This window comes from Lissotriton helveticus, chromosome 10 (genome assembly GCF_964261635.1).
Source record: "Lissotriton helveticus chromosome 10, aLisHel1.1, whole genome shotgun sequence".
Taxonomy (NCBI): Eukaryota; Metazoa; Chordata; class Amphibia; order Caudata; family Salamandridae; genus Lissotriton; species Lissotriton helveticus.
This window is the reverse complement of record NC_136071.1, coordinates 63,568,300-63,589,844: the sequence shown is the minus strand read 5'-3', so window position 1 is coordinate 63,589,844 and position 21,545 is coordinate 63,568,300. Positions and strand designations below refer to the sequence as shown.

The 21,545-nt window shown below is 43.4% G+C and overlaps 1 pseudogene; it reads right to left on the bottom strand.

Annotated features, from left to right (window-relative positions):
- The window catches only part of LOC144783910 (vomeronasal type-2 receptor 26-like), a 155,376-nt pseudogene that overhangs the window by 111,081 nt on the left and 22,750 nt on the right, over nucleotides 1-21,545 (bottom strand).

Below are 21,545 nucleotides of genomic sequence, written 5' to 3'. Positions count from 1 at the left end.
AAACACATGTTAGCAACAGAAAGGACAGACCTTTCAAAGGTAAAGATGCATACACCTGTGTTTATCCAAATATTTTTCATTCAAATGACCCATTTCTCTATTCATTAAAATAAGACTTCATTTGAATTTAGATGTTTTTATTCTGAAAATAGTTAGTGGTTTTATAAACATTGGTAAAAGCAATTTGGGTCAGTTTTGAATCCCAGAATACTTTCCTATTGCTTTTTGATCCGTATCTGCAATTAAAGAATTATGGTGCACTACACTGCAGTAGATTATAAATGGATTTCATAGATCTTTGCAAATAACGTAAAAACAAACAGTTCCTATTGTTACATTGTAATGCTTGTACCAAGAGCTTTATGCTGCTTCTTCTTTGTTTACATATTAATATGCACTGTGGAATATATTCTTGTAAATGATGGTTGGATGAGTGAGTATCTAGTATGGAAACATTTATTTTTAACACAAAATGTACATTCTTATAAAATTAATGAACTTCTTTGAAGATATAATAAAATACAGACATAATGTAATTACATTTAAATCATTTGAATTGCTTAATTTAATAACTGTTCCTAAAGCTTTAGAAATAAAAACAATGTGTTGACAAATAAAGGATAGGTGGAGAACAATCATATACAAAAAAGGATGCACCAAAATAGTTTTTTTCCTACTCATTGCAAGTGCACATTGTGCACATTGTGTTATAGCCTAGATAGGCAGATTTTGACGTTTCTACATTACTGCTGCTTAAAGAGTATAAAAAGAACACATGACAAATGCATGGTTATATTCATCAAACAATCCTTCTTTGTTTAAATATGAAACATTGATTCTTGTTTCCAAATCTGGGACCGAATGTACAATTGGAATGGGCCAGAAAAGTGACTTCACATTTAGGTCACAAAACATTATTACAAATATACCATTGCAAATTGCAATAAGAGGTGATGTCTATTTTACACTTGCAAGACCTTAGACTCATTTTGCCATTTGGAAATGGTCTCACCAAATGGGTTTAGCACTTGGGAAACAGCATTTTGTAGTTTCAAACTCTTTGATTTTGTGAATCACAGAGGTTGTAACCACTAAATGTATTCAGACAACAAGCTCCTGGTGCTGACATCTTGACTCAGATTTACTAATAGTTTCGGAAAGGCCGAACAGCAATCATAATCAGATATGGCCCAATTTTTTCTCCCACAGGGCTAATGATAATTTGTCTTCCACGTGCTAATACACACACTCTTGTGCCATAGTGAAAGGGAATGTGCGTACTCTGGAGAAGAGCTTTTGTAGCGGAAGAGGACCCTTCCAGTACAAAACCTATGCATTAAGGCTTTTCCCACCTTGCATATGCAGTGTACAATGCAGCGTAGATGCAAAGTTGATAAAAAAGATGAAATCAAAACATTTCTCCTTGTTTTTCCGGCTTTGAGGAGGCATAACGTTTTGGCACAAATATATGTCTACCAATGTATGTAGACAGGGATTTGCATCAGAACCAAGGGAACACCCCATTGACTCAAGTAGCAAAAAGTAGAGCATAAAAGAATTTTGTGTTACATTGGGATATTTTTCAGCACAAATCCGGAATTGTTTTGGCTAATAAATCCTGGCCCAACATGTTGAGCTTGGTTTGTGTCACAAAAGTGATGTAAACCTATATAAACCTAGTCTAAAGCATTAGTACATCTGACCCTTTAACTCAGCCTCTTGTAAGAATTAAGCATCCACATTTAAAGGCATTGTGAGTGTTTTTCTGGATGGAAATTAATCTCTTTGCCTTGTGTCTTCTTTGTAAAGAGTACAGGCACCTAAATTGGGCAACAGCCAGGCACCATTGCTAGTTTTGAACAGGGGGTGAGGTAACAGGGGAGATGCCAGATGGCATAATATGCATGTTTTCCTCTCTCGAGAGGTGCACAAACTCAACATTTAGGGCCTTATTACGAATTTGACGGTCTTCCAGAAGCAACGCCCCAACTTCACTGGCAGGAGGAAAGCCAAGTCCATTTGCACCCTCCCACCGGAGTTGAATCCAGGGCAGGTGGGCGGTGCTGTGGTGGTCTCACAGCAGCGGCTGTGTCAGGGCCTCATAGGAAAGCCTTACCAGAAGACCGCTGCAGCGCCCGCAGCACATTCCTGCATGGTGTTGCGTGCACCATATTGTACATGCCACATCGTGCATGAACAAGGGTGCAATTCCAGGGGGGCACAACATGTTCCCCAACGCATGCACCCCAGGCCACAAAGTGGCAGGGGGCCCTGTTAGGGCCTACCTTAGTTGCATCTCCACCACACTTTTCATGGCGGGTGGAAATGCAACTCGGGATATGCTCTGTAGTGCAGCAGAGGCACTGCCAACATATACCTGACCCTTTCCGCTGCACCACCGCAGTGGGGTCCTGTATCCCGGCATAGGCATCAGTCCATTGGTGGTCTGACTGCCACACTCAAAGTATGGCAGGCAGAACCACGGTGGTCGGATCACCACCTCAATACGGCGGTCTTAGGACTGCTGAAATTGTAATATGGGCCTTAGTAAAATTACTAGAAAGCTTTGTGGAAGGTTCAATGAGGTTCAACTTGCGTCTGATTGGAATCCAATTTAAAGCTCAACTCCCTGAGTGTACCCAAAACTGGAATATATTACAAAACAAAGTGGTATATCGCAGGAACTGAGAATAACGCCACAAGCTTACCCTAATGAAGACACAAATTATTCGCTGGTCAGGATTATTTCTATTCCAAAATGATTTTTTTACTAGCCAAGACAAGCTCAATAACTGGTTCTCTCAGTACCCATACGTAAAACTATATACACATATCGACATATACACATATAAACATAATGACACATAGATGAAATACATTTTTGTAAGCATAGACAACTAACTTCATTATATGTTTATGGACATACAAATATCATATCTATCCTTTAAACTTCAGTCTTCCATTTCTTTGTATGTCGCTGTCTTAAAAAAACACTCAATCTACAGTCCACAATTTCGGACTTTTTAAGTCAACATTCATTGATGACCTGTAAATCCCTGTGCTATAAATGTTAGCATTATCTTCATTCACAGATACTTTCAATTTTCAGAGAACTCCTCCAATAGAAGGGTTGACATGTTTTGGCCTTGTCACCTTTGGACCTCTTCAGGATAATGGATAAGCTAGAAGTGCAAACACTGTGTTGAAGCCTTAGTGCATTTCAAACAAGGTTCGAGCGGGCTCTTGATGACGTGACAAAGCATGAAGCAGATGCCGACTGAGTGGCATCATTCTACCTTCCCCGTGCCGATTCTTTGAATATAATTACAATGCACCATAGTCTTGCAGAGGTGGGTGAAGTGCTAGCTCCTAAGCCAAGGCTTTTTGGAAAGGACACTAGTTTGGGCATGTCCTAACTGACTTTGCAGTGGTCCTGGTTTGGACTCTGAGTGAGCCTTAGGTTCCAAAGGCTTAGAACATAAATAGCACACTGCACGGAAATAAAGTAAAAAGACTCCAATGAGGAGCAATAGTTAATGGCCCTGAAAGAAATCTGGGCACTAGTAATAGAGTTAGAAGTGACTCCTTGCTCTTTGGAGTGACCACTGTCAAGACGTCCCTAGCTTTGAAATGTAATAACAGTCCATTGCTAAGGCCAACTTGGGAACTGAACTGGGTACAGAGGAGATTTGGTTTAGGGGGTTATAATATCCCAATGTGTGCACCCCCATACACAGCACGACCACTAGAGTCATTCCTTACACACCTTGAGCTATGCAACACAATATATTTATGATCAAGTTTCAGGAAATCGACCAAGGCACAAGGGAATCTCAATACTCTGATAAATAAGATCATCCACTGGCTGAGGAAAATCAGAGGCTGCAGATCTTTTATCAGAGAGGATAGTATCTATTCTATTCGGTTTAGTGATGCTCAATCACAATTCAACTACATCGGCCTTATATTAATTAATTATGAGCTTGTCAAAGGTCCCATATCACTAGAACGTATATTCAGGCCTGACACAGGGTCCCCTTTTACCACGGGAACAGTCCCTACAAGATGGAAAGAGGCGATCGTCCTCCCATTAAAAAAGTACCCTAATATTAGCATGAGCCAACTGGAGAACCTACATCCAATTTCATTGCTGCCATACTTTGCTAAAATTGCAGAGAATGTGGTTAATACCCAATTAACAGCTCACATCAGTAAATACGGCTTACTTTACCCCACTCAATCGGACTTTCGAACATCTTACTCCACCGAATCGGCTCTGCTCCTATCCACAGAAATCATCCGCAAATATGTAGATGAGGGACAAATGGTTGCCTTAGTCCTACTTGACCTCGGTGCCTCTTTCAACACTGTGACTCATCCAACCTTACTTCAGCGCCTTAGGAAAAGAGGTTTGGCGGACCGAGCATATAGCCAGGTTCTGAGCTGGGATGGGGCAGTGAGCTAAATAACGGTGATGGATCAAGCCCTGATCTTTGGACTGGGTAAGAGTGGTCTGCTTAATTCAGACACTCTGTTCATCACCACCCCCTTTTCTGAATCATGGAATGGCTGGAGTCCTTTTTACACAATCGTAGTTTCCAGGTTTCTCAGGAATCCTACTATTCTAAAAGTATTACCCTCAGCCCCACCCTGTTTAATCTCTACATCACCCCTCTGGCAGAGATTATTGAAAAATGTGGGGTCAGTGTTGTGTCGTATGCTGATGACACACAATTGGTGGTGTCCCTAACACAAGATCATGAGAAGGCAGCCATCAATTTTTTGACCTGTCTATAAGAACTGGCGTCCTGGCTGGCTAACAACTGCCTTAAGCTTAATGGTAATAAAACTGAAGTTCTTGTGATAGGTAAAACTCCTACGATCTGGTCATCAGCATGGTGGCATCAGACACTGGGACCAACCCCGTCCCCCTGTGATCAGGTAAAGAATCTAGGGATGTGGTTGGATTCTAAGCTTTCCTTTGATAACCACACTAGGCGAGTGGCAGGAAAATGTTTTGGGGTTCTGCAAGGTCTCTGGAAGACCTTGGATGTACTGCCTATCTCAGCGAGAAAAACTATGGTTCTCACTCTGTTAACGTCATGCTTGGATTATGGGAATGCCCTTTATTTGGGAGCTAGTGCCAAATGTGTGCAAAGACTCCCAACGCATTCAGAAGGCTGCGGCGCGTCTCATTTTAATGTTACCAAGGAGAGCCTCTTCCAATAGAGCTATATCTTCCTTTCACTGGCTCCCGGTAAGGGAACGTATTCTTTTCAAAGCTATGGGTGTGAGCCATCGCATTTTACAGAGAAAAGGACCCACCTATCTGCATGATTTTCTTACCCCATACTCTCCGACCCGCTGTCTGAGATCTAGCGGGACAGGGCAGGTTAGCATTCCGACCACTACGAGAGCAAGGATGGGTGGCCACTCCTTTAATTTCCTAGCTGCCAAACAGTGGAATAAACTTCCAGCGGGGCTCCGGCTGGAGTCTGCTGAGACAGTCTTTCGGAAAAAGCTAAAGACTTGGCTTTTTCCATCTTTGAGTCCTCTCGTTTAATCTCTTCTTCGTTCCTCTGCCCGGAATCTGATTTGTGCTGCAGCGCGGGGACACACTAGTAAGTGTAACCAAGCACTTTATAAGCTTGTTATTATTGTTATGATTTATTATTGAATAAGGCTTAACACTAATGTCCCCCATGTACTAACAGTCCCGAGCCATCACAGTAAGACGGAACCTGAAAACCTGAAACATCCAAGCAAATTGTCCACAACCAAAATGTCTATTTAGAAACTCTGTCAGAAGTCAACTTACTGTGGATAGAACAGAGCTGGAGTAGCCTACTGCTGGCATTAAAAAGCCATAGCCTAGATAACAAACCAAGGTATGAGCGGGATGATGAGAACAATGTGAATATTACATTAAATACCTTCATATGTTTTCTAGCGCTAAATGGTTAAAAACAAGTTTTGTTAGCACCTGGCAAAGGGGGAAAGATACCCAAAGAGGACAATTTGAAATTATAATCAAGGAATGTGGCAGGAGTCAAAGCTAAGCTCACAGATCCAGAATGGGTTGACTTCATAGACCTACATCACATCGTCTTACTCCAGGAGACGCGGGCGACCCAGCTTTTATTCAGGTCTGGGTACATTACATTCAATATTAATGCTGCCCAATCTACTGCTGGCAGAGTTTCAGGCAGATTGCTGATCTGGTTGAGGCTGGATCTGTTCCCAGTAGCAAAGAAAATCCTGTTGAATAGTAGGCATCTGCTAGGCATAGACATTGAAACAGGCACTTCTCCAAGGGTTATGTTCCTAGCCATTGTGAATATTTGCATACGCACTGTTCCGGCAAATACACAGTCTAGTACAGTAAGCCCACTCTCAGATATGATTGGCCAATTTCACAACAGATGGTGCAATCTTATTGCAGGAGATTGCAACACGTATGTACTGCACGCTCAAGCTGAGATTCATCAGGTGGATCAGTTACGCGAGTCAAGGATCACGTACCAAGCTGTTCCTGTCAAACTGAATCAACTATCCAGGGTGGCACTACAAGTAGATGATTTGGCTACGACCTATGGCTTGAGGGTTGTTAATAGACCTACTAGTTCAGACACTCACCCATGCCCAAAATTCAAAAGATGGCTGACAGCCAGGAATATTGCTTAGGTTTTTTTGGACCGTGTGTTATGGGTGTTCATAATTGATAGGGAAGGTGTCCCTAGAATGGATAGTGACCACCATGCATTAAGTATTAAATTTCAAGCAAGACCATTTTTGAGTCATCATATGCTATCTAACAACATATTAAACTCAATGAGAACCCTTAACAATAGAAGGAACGTCAAATGGGCAGCAGTTGCAACAATTTACCATGGCCTAGACCATAATTTATAAACCGTTTGTGGAGAAAACGACCCCCTTCGAGCGGAGTGACGCAACCTCAATCAAGTTTGTGGCACTCCACTGTGACTTAATGGAACTGAAGAATTTTTTTAACAAAAGAAGGGCAGAGGAGTCATTGTTTAACAAACTACCCCAGCTGGCTCACAAGAGATGTGCAAAAAACAAGTTACTTGATGCAGTAAAAAAGGGTAATGACATAGAAGTAGGCAACATGAAGAGGGATTAAATAGTGACTAAGGCGGAATTTAAGTTTGGAGCCTGAACAGTGGAAAGCACTCACAGATGTCCTTCAGAGTAAAGATGCAAAGGATTTCTGGAAATTAGTATGTATTGGCTCACGCACTAAAGACAATAATCTAGACGTAGTTGTCCAACCAGAAGCATGGGTGGCTCACTTTGGAGATCTCTACAGCAAGTGGGCAAAGGATAAGGTCCAACTAAAGAAGACTTCTGTTACAAATCTTGCTATGAAGGCCAGAAATGAAGTAAATGTGTACCCCGGCGATGATGTAGAATATACAGCCCAGGCGCTAATACGGATGAAGAGGGAAGAGGCCCCTGGTCTTGATGATATTCCTGGAGACCTATATTGATCCCAATCTGAAATTTGGATTCCCTATTTCATTGTGTTGAGCAATGCTATCATGAGGGGAGGACATTCCTCTGTCCTGGGGTGAAGCTGTTATCATACCCATCTATAAGAAGTTGAGCAGGGATGCCCAGCTAATTACAGACCCAAAAGTTTAATCGACAACTGCCAAACAATATTGTATAGGCAGGTCTTGTCAAGACTCCAAACATGGATATTTGACCATTTGACCATCATATCCTAATGGACTCCCAGACAGGTTTCAGAAATAAGATCAGTAGCCTCGACCAGGTCTGCCCCTTCGAGACGATATGCTGGAACCATGTTGTCTTGAGGCGGGATCATCTATATGTCGCCTTCATTGATTTGAGGGCGGCATTTGACCTCGACCCAAGGGAAAACCTGTGGACTGTCTTGAAAAATGTTGGTATCTCTGTGGGCTCTTTTTAGTTTGTACATAAAAATGCAACAGAGTGGCAGAGACAATGAAATCTCGATGCCCCCAAATCAGTTAGTGTCAGTGTCTTCCTCCTTATGTATGCCGATGACAACTCCTTTTGTCTAGAACACTGATGGGCCTCCAATCTGTTTTAGATCGTTTTGCAGGATTCTGTACACTTGGAGGCCTAGAAATTATCTTAAATAAGTCAAAAGTTAAGGTAATAAACCCCATCGGTCTTTCAAAGGTAGAATAATGATTGAAGGGATTCCGATTGAATGAGTTAAAGGTTTTGACTATGTGGAAATAAGATTGGCAAATATTTTGTCTTGGGATCCTCAAACCGGGAAACTTACACAATTCTCCACCAACGGGCGCCAGCACTTGGGAGGAAATATAAGGCCACTTCTGGGTGTTTCGTGACTCCAGTCCTCAAAGTATATATAGACACTGCCACAGCAGAAGCTACCTACGGTGGTGAACTTTGGAGCTATGCTGATGCAACTCTGCTCACAAAGACTGAAAACAAATTCATCAGGATGTTGTTTAATCTACTATCGAGCACCCCCCTTACACCTCTACAATTTGATCCGATGATAAGTAAAATTAATCTGGTAACAACTTTAAAACCATTACTGTATTGGAAGCGCCTCTGGAAAACTCCTGTTTTGGCACCATACAGAGAAGCGCTAGTAAAACCGATCAAATCTGATAGACATGTATGTACCCCATGGTATAGGCAAGCATAACACCTATTTGAAATGACTAGATCTGAAATGAGCAAAAGTGTTACCATGCAACTGAAACAAGCTTACTGGGAGTTCATCCTGATGCAGATTTGGAAAGAGCAAAACAAGTGAAGCATCACCGAAAACATCTTAAAGCACAAGTTTATGAACAGGTTTGAGCTGTATTTAAACAGAATCTCTCCATTTCAGGTCAAATGTCTATTTGTAAAATTTAGACAATACCCTTTCAGTCATAGAGTAACATGTAAGACTTTCATGGACCACTGCCTACTCCTAAAAGGTTTTTGTCAATATTCACAGAGGGGAACAGGTCCCCTGGGGACACCTTGCCATTTGTAAATCGCTTACCACCTTCTTTGAGGTAGTGGGAAGATCTTAATGTTCTAGATTTTGGTCACAACACTTTAATAAATACCATAAGGCATCTGTATTTAGAAGGGACGCCCTAAACAGGCCCATTCCAACCCCTGACATCTTACAGTTTCCTTAACTCATTTTAATGATTTAAAAAGCCTTTTCTCAATCATTAATTAAGTTCAGTACATTCTAAAAAGTGTTTTAGATGTCACAGACCCTCTGATGTACCGAATCTGTGAGGTTGGGACTGTTCTAACATTTTGACGGTGGCCCAAAATACCCTCGGCAATGCATCAAATCCATATTTCAGGTCAACTTGAAGTTTTATGACCTTTTAAAGGATCTCTGCCTCATTACTCTATATGGTCACAGAATGCCTCTACGACTTACAATATCCTTATAATGTACGGCCAAGGATACTGTATCCCATATATAATAATGAGGACTATTTGCATACTGCCCCCCCCCAAAAAAAAACTGGACTGGATCAAATTAATTAAGGAACAAATAGTCAATATACTATTAACTCATGGGTTACCTGACAGCGCGAAAGTCTAAGCCAGCCCTGCCTAGCCTAGCTGATACTCGTATATCTGCAGTTGCTAGCGTTCACTCCAAATCACTCTCTGACCTCCCAGATGTTAACAGTATAAACTTTCAGAATACATCAGTCTATTCAGCTTGAGGGAAACATTTATCCCGATGCTTTTAATAATAACACAACATTAAAAAAGCACCAAATATTTATCATTGAAATAACTGTCTTTTGGTTTCTGGACCACACAATCACAGTGTGAGAAAAAGTAGACTCAACTTAGATTGTGAAATAAAAGTTGAAAGGGACAGTGACAGTCAAGAACAAGTAGCCAAACTAGATGTCAGCATACACTGCATAACTGTGCTTGATTGGAATGCAGTACTACTTACTGGGATCCATTTTTAAAAAGCCCAAATTGAGCCATAAATACTTTTTTGTTGTTGACAGAGGGCTGCCAAGAGTGGTCTTCTAGCACTATTTTTCCTTTACCAACTACCATGAGAACTGTGGCAGACAGGCTCAGGAAAAAAGGCAAATACTTTCAGAGCTTGAAACATGTTTTTTTCACTTTTGACAACAAACCCCCTCTTTCTAGCAGGAACTCTTTCACCTTAAACATCTAGTCCAGATTGGATCGCTAGACATGGTGGCCCCAGTGTCGTAACGTAAAATGATGGGGCCTCCCAGAAGAATGTCATGCAGGGCCACTGAGTCTCACATATCTCATAGGTGTTAATTGGCCTTGCGCTGAATAGGTGCCCTGAATGGTTGAGGGCCCCCTAAGGGTTGGGCCTCCCCACACCGAAGGGGCTTCAAGGGTCTACGTTAATCCCCTCGGTGGGCCATTGGAAATAGGACAAATAGAGCCAACACCATTTACCCACTGCTGCTGCCTTCTAGTAGGCCGGCTATTGGAGTCATATCATCTATATGTTCAAAAACAATTGCAATATCAAGGAGAGTGTCATCAAGAAACCTTTAACAGTTCCAACAGCGCAGTAACCCCAACCACCTTCACAGTTTGCCCACAAGTAGAAAGGTCTAATTACTTCAGACAGTGGCTGGGAGCAGGAGGATCTCTGAACAAGCAGTTGGTAGAAGGGATGGCGTTCTCCAGGTGAACTGCTGCCAGAATGCCAAAGATCACATCCCCCTCCTTGGAATAGGATTCCATGTTTGGTGTGAAGATCCTACAGCGAGTTGTTCTGTCCATGGCGGCCACTGCAGAAGAAGGTTCCCACAGCCGCATAATGATAAGTACATGTGCCAGGACAATATCAAGATATGGAACTCGTTGACTATCCGCTATCATTTTCCACAGTCTGGAGGAGACACAGAGATTAATAAAATTGACATGAGTTAGCATGTGAGAGTGAATTATTGTCTTACCCATAAGCATTTGCTCCTGCTTTGCATTACCTACTGAGCATTGCCCTCACTGATAACTTTAGAGGCACAGAAAAGCTTTACTATAGACATACCTGTTGTGAAGAGCAACATGAACATTTTGGGCTATCAGACAGTACATGAGTCATGCAAGAACTACAACAAGGTTTTCAGATAGGAAAGAGATATCTTTAAAGAAGCTTAAGCCTCAGTGAGCATAACTTTGGGTCGCATTTAATAAGAAAGACTGTCATGTCCATAGTACTTTCGTATTTTGGTTATAGTAGTAGTAGAAAAGCTTTATTCGATTTCACAAAGTTATAAAATCATAAAAGCAACAGATCATGCGTTATACAATCTAGTGAATTACAGATACGAGCAATAAATAAAACCATAACAAATTTTAAGAGCAGATTAAACTTTTCCTTTTCCTCAAAATACTTTTTAGAAAACTTGTCATTGTGGCAACGCAATATACATCATTTAAGGATTGTAGGAACAATAGAGCCGGACGACATTAACGCCATGAACCTTGTTTTTTTAAAATGGCTTGATCCATCTATTCCTTTCTACTGAGTAAAATTTACAGAAACATATTACATGCAGTGTAGATTGGTCTGATAGATTGTCGCACGGGCATTTACAGAGTGCTGTGGACCAATTGTTTACTTTAGGGAATGTAATTAGACGAAAGAAATAATCAAATCTAAATCTTGTCAGGATATACCTATCATAACCCTCCTGACACCAGACCAAATAGGTTTGAATTGAGGCTGAGACCACGGTCAATTGATGCTGTAAAACAGTTTTTTTGTTTAGTTCCACTCCTAGCCTTAATGTTTCAAGATGGTTCCAACAGAGTGACTTTAAATCTTTCCTCGTTATATTGTGAAGGGAGTCTGGCTTGTATTAAAATTCCGGTTTCCCCAAGTCATTAGTAAAGTTGCGTATGTAACTCAACCATGGAATCTTGGCAGCCTGGTCCAATCCCAAAGAATCTTTAATTATATCTCTGTTTAAGGCCATGCTGCAATTCCCCACTCCAGTAAATCCATTTGGTTATATGTATATAGTGTTTCTATATCATGAACCTTCCCAAAAGGCAGAGCACAGCTGAACAAGGCTAAAGACAAGAATAGAGTCAATAAGTGTTAGGAGAGGTAGCAGGGTTGTGGATAGTTAATGCAATGTGATGTAGTGGTCTTTAGAGTTTTTTTGGGGAACAAATACCTTTTTCCTTATTAACTTGCATTTGATGGTGGTGAGGAGTAAATCTTCCCTCTTTATTTGGATGTGATATTTTCTTTACTATACGTGTAAGGCCAGATATGTAGAGGAATTTGACAGTGGAGGCTCATATACTTTGGAAACTGACCCAAAATTCAATGTAGGTCAATCATTAACTAGACCACATGCAGGAAGTAAAGTCCACGTAGATACTGAAAAATAAAGACAACATGCAGCTCATGCCAAATACTAAGCACAAAGACAAAGGGAAGAGCTAACTGTGCTCAAAGATGATATTCAGGAACAATGTACATTATACTTGACTAAAGGACAACCAATAAAAATGAAAGATTAAAAATCATGACAATGCTAATTTTCTACAACATCCAACTAACTTGGCTACCTCTGCATTGCAGGACTTAACACCAACATGTCAAACGAAAGAGCTCATGTCCGAAAGGTTCTAGGACAGTGTCATCAGAAAAGAATGATAATAAATCTGGCTACAAAAAGAGGCCTTGTCCATAATTATGACCTTCCATGAACAGTACATGCACAAAATTACAGTTCAGCTAAGGTAACTTAAGAACCAAGTGTACCACCTTATTAAGAAAAGTAGAAAGGGAGCAAACTAAAGATGCTAGGAAGAAATATGGGCGCCCTTGAGAGGCACTTTTGAAATCTAAATGACCAAACCCATTATATAAAGAAGAAAAAACTAACTTTAAATATCTGTTACCATAATTACTCACAAAACACTGCTACAAGAAACACAAATGTAAAGTAAGGATGCTGATGAATTCAACTAAAAAGAGAGGAGTTGGAAAAAGTGGTGATCAGCTGAAGACTGGGAACACTTATGGACACAGAAATTAAGGATAGGGGAGATAAACGTGGATGTTTATCTAAGTGTCTGAATCACTGCGCATGCGTGATAGGTGATGGACAATAGGATATTTGGGGCTTTGCAAAGGTAACTGTAAGAATAGTTATTTGGGTTGAGGGGACGAAGACCCTTCTCAAGCAACAACCACAATCCTTGTCAGGGAGAACCACAAAAGTCTCTAAGTATCTAAGGATCTCTGCTGAACCCTCTGGAACTTTGACACAAAAGCAGCCAGTCGTATCTTAGAGGCAAAGTGTAAAGAATTCATGCAGCACACAAACAGTAATAAAGTAAAAACATAACACCAGAAAAATCCCAGACCAAGTTAAAACATAGAGTAAAAAATAACACATAATTTTGAGACCGAAATGACTAAAATTCACTCAGTAGAACAGGAGATATTCAATTTAAAGGTTTAAGTAAAAACAGAAAGCACAAACTGTGGGTATCTGGTCACACTAGGCTGGGCCAAAGTCACAAGTTCAGGCAGACCACGATGGAGTATAGGCCTGATACAGGTGGCAGGTTAGTCCCATTGAAAACGTTACCTTCTTAAAGTCGATCATGCAGAGGTTAAATCTTCAGGATTTCAAAGGAGCTCAAGTGAGGAGAGTCAAGGGATCAGGACCTAGTGTAGAACCTCTTGTAGATCACAAACTCACTTTAGTAGAGGCAAGCAGGGGTGAGGCAGGTCCAGTTGCATGTACAGGCAAGGCCAGTTACAGCAGATCAACTTGGCAGTTACAGGGAGGCCTCTGGAGATTGTTGTGTTGCTACAGCTCAGGGTAGAAGGTCAGCTAACAGACACTTGGAGTCATTCTGATAGTCATGGGTTCACGGATATATTCCTCTCTACTTAAGCAGCAAGGCAGGCCTCAAGCACTAGAAAAGTCCTCTAAAGAATAAGGCTGGGCTCAAGTATCAGGGAAGTCCTCTGAGACACAAGGCTGGCCACAAACAGAAGGGCAGTTCTCTAAAGTACAAGTCAGTCAATCTATAGTCTTCCACAGGTCTGGATGTGAACTGAAGAGTCTAGTATTGACCTGGTGTCAGCCTGTGAAGCGGGAGAAACGTCTATGCTATCCCTGCACCTGGTACTGGAAATTTCCATCCTTTCCCTGCCTAGGGCTCCATGTGGTCTAGGATGACAAACGAATGGTGTCAAGTTTCTTTGTGAGTGTGCTGGATGTCTGCTGGAGGCCTGTTGATATTTAAGTGGGCATAGAGACAGCACCACAACATATCCCATTGTCTAGGCCCAGTACTCATTCCTGATGGGGAAGCAATTAAAAGGCCCAGGCAGCTCGAAACACCTAAAAGGCTTCAGAATCTTTAGGGCAGAAACATTTCAGCTTTCTAAAAGTGACATTTTCAAAATTGTAATCCACAATTCGACTTTACCATTAAAGAAGATTTTAAATCACACATCATTTAAGTCAAAACAATTACATTTCTACCAGTTCCCAATCAAATGTTAGCAATTATTTTACAGACCCGCCAGACATAGTAGATAGGTTTGCAGATCACTTCCGGACTGTCTATACATCGGTCTCCCCTCAGCCGGAAGCCGACTCAGCTGTTGCTCCGAGACATACAGCTCCGGTGGTTCTCCCCCGAGGATCGTGAGTTTATGGACAGTGCATTAACAGCAGATGAGATTGACCAAGCCATTCATTCCTTGATCTCCGGGAAGGTGTAGGGCCCCAACGGACTCCCCATTCAACTCTATAAGCTCAAGCCTGATAAACTGGCTCCCTATCTGAACGATATGTATGTTGAGTCTAGACACAACCATACTCTACCTAGGGATCAGAGAGTGGCTACAGTGGTAGTTATTCATAAGGAGGGCAAGATTAAAACTAATTATGTCTCATGTAGGCCGATTTCTTTATTGAACGCTGAACTCAAAATTTTGGCCAAGCTCCTGTCGAACAGGCTGGTGAAAGTCGTGAGTGGTTTGGTCCACCCAGATCAGTCGGGATTCATGCCCCACAGAAACACGGTCCTAAATCTGCACAAATTACACGGGGTGGTAGCCTGAGTCCACACCCAACGGGAGCCTGCGGTAATTGCTTCGCTCGGTGCAACAATGGCCTTTGACACTATTGAGTGGCCCTATTTGTAGGTGGTCTTGGCCAAGTTCGGATTTGGCCCCAACGTTTGCTCTATACTGAACCGCTTGCTCAAATAGTGGTAAATAATAGGGTCTCGGCTCCGTTTCTGCTCTGTCGGTGTACCAGATAGGGCTGTCCGCTGTCCCCCTTCCTTTATTCATTGGCGCTGGAACCTCTGGCCAACTGGCTACGTTGGGAACCATCTATATGGGGCCTGCGGTGGTCCCCTGAATGGGAGGACCGTATATCCCTATTCGCAGACGATATTCTGCTTTACCTGACCTGTCCCCGTAAGTCCCTGGGAGTTGTCTTCGATGTACTGGCCTCCTTTGGTAGAAATTCGGGACTCTCAATCAACTGGGGGAAATCTGTGTTGTTTGTCTTGTGGGGTGAGCCCCCGGTCCCTCCACGACAATGCTCCATACAAGTGACGACGGAAGGCTTCAAGTATTAGGGAGTTTTCATATCGCTTGACCCATCGGTCAGATATGCCCGAAATCTTCTTCCCCCTTTGCAGAGGCTCAGAAGTGATATCCCTCTCTCGTTGTTGGGTTGGGCAGCCCTGTTTAAAATGACCTTCAGAATACTTTGGACGCAGTAGCCGCCAGTTATTTTCAGGAGGTCGAGAGTCTACAGTGTAATCTGTTATGGGAGGGCAGATCACGTATTGCCTTAAAAAGGCTGACACTTTCCTGGTACAACGGAGGCATCGCCCTCCTGGATGTTAAAAGATACTACTGGGCCTCTCAGCTGGCAGCTATCAACCACGGCACATATGGTCCAATTGATGACCCTGGATATGCCATGGATAGATGGCTTCTTCCCTGGGGAAGGTATAGCAGGGCCTTGCATTAAAGACCGCACAAACTGGATTTGACAGGACCGACTAGGCATACTGTCAGGATCTGGCACGATGCTACGAGTTCCCTGGGCTGGAAAGATCGGCTAACAATGGCCATCCCGCTCTGTGACTCGGATAAGCTGGGTAAGCTTTGGAGGACCAAGGGATTCGACAATTGGGACCTTATAGGTATTTCCACAATCAAAGATATCTGGGGTAAGGGGAGGATCAAATCGTTTGAAGAAATGCAGGCGGAGTATGAACTGACAAGTGCTGAATATTTCCGCTATGCGCAGGTCCGGCATGCGCTTCATGCCTCACTGCCCTGGGATGCTCAGCCACCGGAGGCTTCGCCTATGGAAGATAGAATTCTTGACGGTCACCTTCCCGACAAAATGATCTCCTTGATCTACAAGAAGCTAATTAATCACAAAGCTGATCCCCTGGGGCGCTGAGGGATAGGTGGGTGCAGGATGGGATAGAACTAGATGATGAAGACTGGCAGGCAGCCGTGTTTTTGCCTAGGGAAGTCGCTATTCCAGCCCGACTAAGGCGGGTTCAGCTTAAGATATTGCACAGGGTCTACGTGACAGGGCCCCGGTTGGCACACATGGGACTGTCTGATACGGGATTGTGTAGACGGAAGTGTGGTCTCATAGGTACATTTTTACATATCATCTGGGAGTGTGAACACATCACCAGATACCGGCGCAAAATACATGACACTGCACAAGGTGTTGGGGATCTCTCTGATGCCTGAGGCGAGGAGATGCCTCCTAAACAAATGGGAGCCCACGGACCTGAATACTTCACAGACACAGTGGTCCACCTTGGGCTTCATGTTAGCCATAAGAAATATAGCCCAGCTATGGGGCGCCGAACAACCCCCCACCCTGGAAGTGTGGGAAAGCAACTTAGACTGGTGCATGTTTAGAGAAAAAACAGCATATCTTGCAAGGGGACGCCCTCGAAAGTGCTCACAGGTATGGGAACCCTGGAATAGATACCAGAGGAGACATTTGTACGCCACCTAGAAATGCTGTTTTGGATTAATCACCCTCCCCATGACATTTTTGTATGTGATGTTAATTTTCCTGGTACCCCTGATGTGTATTTTGTAATATGACAATGACCTCTGTAACGTGATTCTTACTGCTGATGCTGGTTAATAAAAAGAAATATTAAAAAAAATTATTTTAGCAATTATTAACACCTTCCAAGCTCATGACGAGCTGAGCTCGTCATGAGGCATGGTGCTCCGGTGCTCATGACGAGCTCAGCTCGTCATGAGCCATGGAACGCTCACACTCGGGGATAATTCACCTGCTGTGCTGAGCGTTCCACAGGAATGGGTGTAGCTGTGACGAGCTCAGCTCGTCCTGAGCACAGGAGCGCCATGCCTCATGGGAGCATGGGGTGCTGTGCGCGCCCCCCAGCACAGCGGGGGAATTACCCCCGCAGCGAAGGTTTTAAATTTAATACGGTAAGCCAATGTTATCCTATGGAAAAGGTGGGACTCACAGCAGTGGAAAATAAGGGGCTCATTATGATGGAGGATTTTCCGCATCCTCCGGGCCGGCGGAAGCCACCGCCGGCCCGGAGGATGCGGAAAATCCTCTGCGGACCCACCAAAGACCCACCGCCACATTAGGATGGCTGGTGGGTCCTGGTTTCAGTCCGCCGCTTTTCCGCCGCGGTTGACTTACAACCGCGGCGGAAAAGCTGTAACATGGCTGGCGGTGTCTATCAGACACCGCCAGCCATATTAGGATGGCGTAAAAGAGATGCTTTTCCACGGCGGCTTTTCCCGCAGTGGAAAAGCATGTGTAACTTCACTGCGGGGGCCCGTTGCGGGCCCCCTGGGTGAAGGGGGGGTGGGAGGTGCACATGGGGGGTACCTATGGTACCCCCCTGCATTTGTATACAAAATGCAATGTATGCAGTTTTAACATTGCGGCGGGTGCAGCTTGAAGCCGCACCCGCCGCAATGTTAAAAATAGAGGATGGTACCGCCAGGGTGGCGGTCACATCCTAATTGGACAGGAGGGAACTCCACAGGCCATGCGGAGGTTCCCTCCTACTCTATGGTCGCGGACGGACTCAAGTCCGTCCGCGAACATAATGAGCCCCTTAATTTGGGAGTTTTTCACAACCCAAATGTGTAACATTTAAAAACATATGTCCTATCTATACTAATATAATAAAGAGAGAGCCCAGACCTTTGAGGCGGGTAATCTCAGGAACCACAGCACCAATCACAACACCCAGTACAGCGTTGGAAAGGGCAGTTGCAGCAGAAGGACATAGGCTATGCAGACGCACACCGTATACATTTAAAAGGTAAAAGAACCGTGCCAGCAAAGTAGTCCCTTGTGGGCGTGTCTGCGTTCTGCTGTGGGCATGTGCTGGGGGCGGGACAAACCCTGGGGGCGTGTGGTACGTTCCGACCTTCATGCCATGTCTCATATGGTGTGCTGTGGGCATGTGCTGGGGGCGTGGGCGTGTGAGGTGCGCGGGATTACAGAAAGAAAAGCGAGCGCTGTGCCTAATATTTCATTGTTTTTACTTCCCAGGTTCTGTACATTCCAGCTCCGGGTGTCCATCCTGCTCCCTTTAAATACCTCTGCACCCCATAATCAGAACCCACCCTTACTCCTTAAAATATCCCAACACCCTTAAACACTAACCCATCTTAACCCTATAAATATACCCTGTACCCCAAAACCCAAACCTAGCCCTGAACCCTAAAAATACCCCTGTACCCCAAAACCCAAACCTAGCCCTGAACTGTAAAAATACCCCTGTACCCCAAAACCCAAGCCTACCCCTGAACCCTAAAATACCCCTGTACCCCAAAACCAAACCTAGCCCTGAACCCTTAAAATACCCCTGTACCCCAAAACCCAAACCTACCCCATAACCCTAAAAATACCCCTGTACCCCAAAACCCAAACCTAGCCCTGAACCCTAAAAATAACCCTGTACCCCAACACCCAAACCTACCCCTGAACCCTAAAATACCCCTGTACCCCAAACCCCAAACCTAGCCCTGAACCCTAAAAATACCCCTGTACCCCAAAACCCAAACCTAGCCCTGAACCCTTAAAATACCCCGGTGCCCCAAAGCCCAAACCTACCCCTGAACCCTAAAAATACCCCTATACCCCATAACCCAAACCTAGCCCTGAACCCTAAAAATACCCCTGTACCCCAAAACCCATACCTATCCCTAAACCCTAAAACTACCCCTGTACCCCATAACCCAAAACTATATCTGAACCCTTAAAATACCCAAACACCCCAAAACATATACCTCAGTACCCCAAAACATATACCCCTATACCCATACCCTATAACCCATACTTACCTTATCCAAACATTAAAAAAACATGCTTTTACCATTCATGCATTTACAACGAATTTCGTTGTAAATGTATGCGTGGTAAAAGCATATAAAATGTAATGCCATGCATTATAATGGCATTGCGGAGTCATGGTACTTTCGTAATGAAAGTATGCGGAGTGATGGTATGTGGAAAGAAAGTTGCGGAATAATGGGTGTTTACCCTCCCCCGGTAAGTACATTGGTGGCACGGCGGCCCACATCTCCAGCAACATACTCATATTTTTTCACCACCCATTTGAAAAATGCACAGGTCTCTCTCATTGATGGCCAGCACCGGCATACACTTTTAGTTACACGTCCCGCCACAAGTTCTAGAATTGCGAACTTTAGAGCTGGGGAGCTGCGTTCGAATCTCTGCATCAGCTCAACATCCTGTGATTACAGGCAAATCGCTTTGTCTGCCCGTGCATACCACAAATGAATGTGTTCTTCTGTAATGTAAATTGTGCTCATGCCATGTTGTCGAGTTTGTACTATATAATTTTGCAAGGAAAAACAAAGTAGGGAAACTCGAGTTCACACATTACTGAACGCGCACTCTTAAGTGCATCAGCAGTGCACTGTGAATCGGAGCATTTCACAGGCCTGTCCCAGATAAGAAATGCTATCAAAACGAAATCCTACAAAACAATATACTACTGGCCGGCAGCAATTCATACCCGGACAACGTCGGGTCGGGCTGCTAGTCCTTTATATGGTATGAACCCTGTTCTGTTTAGAGTCTAATATATGAGTGACTCATATGTATTAAAAAGAGAGGTTTAGGTCTGGCAAAAGGTTTGCTTTGCTGGGTCAAATTAGCGGTATAAAACTGCACTACAGGTTGCAGTGGCATTCCTGAGACTTGTTATTTTGGTGGGTAGTACAAAGAGTACTACAGCCCCACTAGTAGCATTTAATTTACAGGCCCTGAGTACATTGAGTACCATTTGCTAGTTACAAGTTACATGTAAAGAAAATCTGTCAATTACGTGTAGGCCAATTGTACCATGTTTTAGGGAGAGAGCGCAAGCACTTTAGCATGGGATAGCAGTGGTAAAATGCACAGAGTTCTAAAGCTAACAAAACAAATACAGCAAAACAAGAGCAAGAGAGGTGTAGGCAAAAGGTTTAGAGTTGACTCTGCAAAGAGGGCCAAGTCCAACTGTAACCATTTATGAAATACACGTTATAGTCAGTGCAGTGGTTGAACACAATGGAGGTAACTCCAAAATGATTAAACCAAAAAATAAGAGGGGGGGGACCAAGGAGTCAATTATGGTCCAGTGTCCATGCTCCTTAAAATTAACATCCAAACCAAATAAGGACACTGTTCCTAAGGCGGGGTACAAACATTACCCAACGCCTACCAAGAAAGAAAGGAAAGGAGAAAAAAGAAGAACCTAGGAAAAGTGAGTATCCACAAAAGGAGTCTTATCTCCTGTTGCCCTCACACACCCCAAAGGGTGTCGTGCTTCATCATCAGGCATTTGCTTCTCGTAGGGCCGGCACTGCAATTCCCTACAGGTCCCCCGAAGGGTCACATTATCGGAGATCTTTAAGGAGAATGACGGATTGTGCATGTGGGTGTTTAGGGGTGAATCTTCTAAGGAGGGTGAAAAAAGTGCATACTAAGTGAGGTAAGGAAAGTATGTAAGGGTTATTGTAAAAAGATAAAATCAATCCTATGGGTAAATTATTACCCCACCGGACACATTGTGCCTGGGTGTAGCAAGTCAACATGTTTTGTGCCTCTATTGCCACGGGGGTCATTGGTGCTTCATCAGGAACAAGAATAAAAGAGAATTTGGTGTGCATGTTAAAATAATCATAAGTATAAATACCCTCAAACGGAGACAGGCCAAATCAAAACACTGTATACTCTGCAGTGTAGCTAATAGTGGGGGCCGCTCCTGAAATATTGACCTAGGAAAGAAAAAATAAGATAGAGCACAGGGCATGTGTATCAGTACAACTTGATTCACAACAGTGTGCCACAATTGTGTGCACAACATCCCACAAAATAAAAGACATGAGCTATAGGGACGCCTCGTGGAGCAAAGGCCCCTCAGGGCATCTCAGCTAAGACCGACGGCGAGCCTGAGCAAGCGCA